Source organism: Diospyros lotus, chromosome 2 (genome assembly GCF_014633365.1).
Source record: "Diospyros lotus cultivar Yz01 chromosome 2, ASM1463336v1, whole genome shotgun sequence".
NCBI classification, from domain to species: Eukaryota; Viridiplantae; Streptophyta; class Magnoliopsida; order Ericales; family Ebenaceae; genus Diospyros; species Diospyros lotus.
This window is the reverse complement of record NC_068339.1, coordinates 32,356,743-32,359,634: the sequence shown is the minus strand read 5'-3', so window position 1 is coordinate 32,359,634 and position 2,892 is coordinate 32,356,743.

Here is a 2,892-nt window from a genome sequence, read left to right as displayed (position 1 = left end):
CTTGAGACATCATGGCAGTCTTATATTTGACTGGTTACGCTTTGGTTCTTTTTTGGATTCCAATGGAGTCATTAACAAATTATCATTGGGCGTAAACTTATCACATATGAAGGCTTGTGGATGTCGAAATAAAATTCATCACTTATCGATAAGATGAGAAGATGTCCTGTGTATTCCGATGATTTCATGATTGAGGAAATCCTTGGCCAAGGTGAGGTGGAAATCAAAAGGTGTTTTGATTTCACCTATCAAGCCATAAATCTGGAATGGATACATAGTTATTGAATGACTAGGGTTTCGTCATAAAACCATACCTAAATTCAATCGGGACATAGATTGATGAAAGGATTTTACTGTACGGTATTTGCAATTGAAAAAGGTCCGTGTTTTTCATCGTTGGCTAGGTATTCATGGCATGTTCCTAGACGTTAACAATGATATGTAGGGTTTTAGAATTAATTTGATTAATTCTAAAACTATTAATTAAAGAGTTTAATTAAGAAGCCCATAAGATGTGCTAATTAAGAAGCCCATATGTTTAATTAAAAGGTTTAATTAATCTAATGAGTTGGGCCTTCATATAGCCCAATAGAGTTGGCCTACATCTAGCCCAATGGTGGACCTAAGGGGTTACACACTTAGGTCGAGCCCGTTCCATAATTTAAAAGAGAGATACGGCCCAATATGATTATGGGCCAAACGTAAATCGTTTAGGGTTTTTCAAAGGCATAATTAGGGTTTTTACTCTATAAAAAGGTCACTTAAGAAGCTGAAAAAAATAGGAAAAATTTGAATCTCTCTTGGAGGCGCCTAGGGTTTGTTAGTACTACTCGAGGCGTCGTGGAAAAGGGTCGATCGTGTGGACCGACTTGGAGGAGATTGCGCTTGCAACTCTACGGATCAAAGAAGGCAGAATCGAAGCTACACGGTTGGCCAGTTCCTAACATCACCATCTCCGGCTGCCCAAATGACCCTCTGTCGACCAGATCCGACCGCCACTCAACTTTCTCGGCTGCCACCGCGACCATCGCCGCCTCCATCGGCCATCAATGTCATTGCCTGCTTTCGCTGGATCTGGGCTGATCCGACCCGACCCGATTCAGGTTCGACCCATCCAATAACCCATATCTATTTTGACCCATCTAATTAGATCTGTCCTATATCTGATTTGACCCATCCATTTAGATCCGACCCATCTGATTTGTTTAGATTTATCTAAATCCAGATCTATCATGCCAAAGAGTAACATACCAAGATCCCGGTCTCGATGCGGTCCCTACATAGTCTTAAGTAGAAGATGCAATCCACAGTGTCTCTTCGCTCCTTACTTCCGTTGTGAGGATGGTATTACTCGTTTTGTCACCATCCGTGATGTTTTTACTATCAGAAATGTCGTCAGCCTCCTAGTTCTGCTTCCGGTTAGTGATCGATTTTGGGCTGCCGATACACTCTTCTTTAAAGCTCAGGCCCGGCTTCAGGATCCTGTCTACGGATGTGTATCCAACATTCTTACCCTTTAGTAGCAGGTTAGTGATCTGCAAATTTATCGAGCTCTATTGCAAGATTTATTGTTCACATAATATTCTTCACATCCTAACTTGTTTCTCATCCTGATCAAAACCCAAACTAGAGCTCTAATCTTCCCATCATCCTAGAGGACGTCCCTCATCCTAGTTTCCCAGAGGCTACTCTTCCACCTTACTCTGGTGAAACTAGCAATAGCCAGATGCCACTCCTAGATAACATTAATGAGCTAGGACCCGTCGTGTTTGGCAACCATCATCATCATTGAGCATCAGCACATTATCAGTTTTATGGTTTGCCTTTTTCTTTTGAATAATTGTATGGCTTGATCTCTTGTAACTGCTTGAACATATGGAATGAATATTATGTTTTGGATACTTTAACGTTTCATTTCCTTGTCTTACCCTCGATTATATATTAATCATCAAATATCTTAGTCTCTTGCAGCTGTTTTAATAATTCATCAAATCGAGATAAAACATCAGATCTTAATTATCACCTGATAATTCACATCCTTAATCAAGTCACACATAGCTAAGCATCCAATAACCTCAAGCTATCATTGACAATTTCATTATTAAGAAATAATCCTGTTAAATCTTCCGAGAATATATCTTGATATTTTTTATTTTTCTTACGGCTTTTCACTGACCGCAAGTGCCTATATCAACAGGCTCCTTATTTTCATAACTTGCAGACATCACCCAACTATACATCTCCCAAATTTTGCCTACCAGGGCTACCTAGACTAACCTGTTGGAAATGTATGCCTTAAAGACACGTTTTGTTTAATTTATGGTAATGATGTTTCTTTTATTCAGTTCATGACACATATATTATTTGCATTTAATTGTTGGAAAAGTGTCCATACTATTAAGTAAGTGATTCATGTGATGGGTCGTTCTTCACAGTTAGGCATGAATCATGGGTACTTAATAAGCAAGAAAAATATTACTCTTGATCTTTTGATAGAACTGGGCATTCTATCATGATAAGATCATTGTGCAATAGATCCTAATGGAGGATGGCTTGCTTTAGCCAGTAAACAGTCCGTTTACTCTAATTGTACAAGCGCATTTGGAATGCGTAGAGTGGACCTGTGATAGAAGCTAATGACAAAGTACTAATTATCATGGAACTAGTCTATCACTGCTACTACGTGGACGAGTACTCTAATACTTGAGTATTAGTTGGTGGTCTAGTGAACCTAGAGTTATATTCTTAGATTCATTGTAGGTGAGGTCTATCAAAGATCAATATCCTTTTGAGTTGGGAGTATGGTTTCTAATTAGCTAAGACAGACTAATACAAGATAGTTTCTATGATTCACCCCCTTATGATTGTCCAAGAATATAATCAAATAATCCA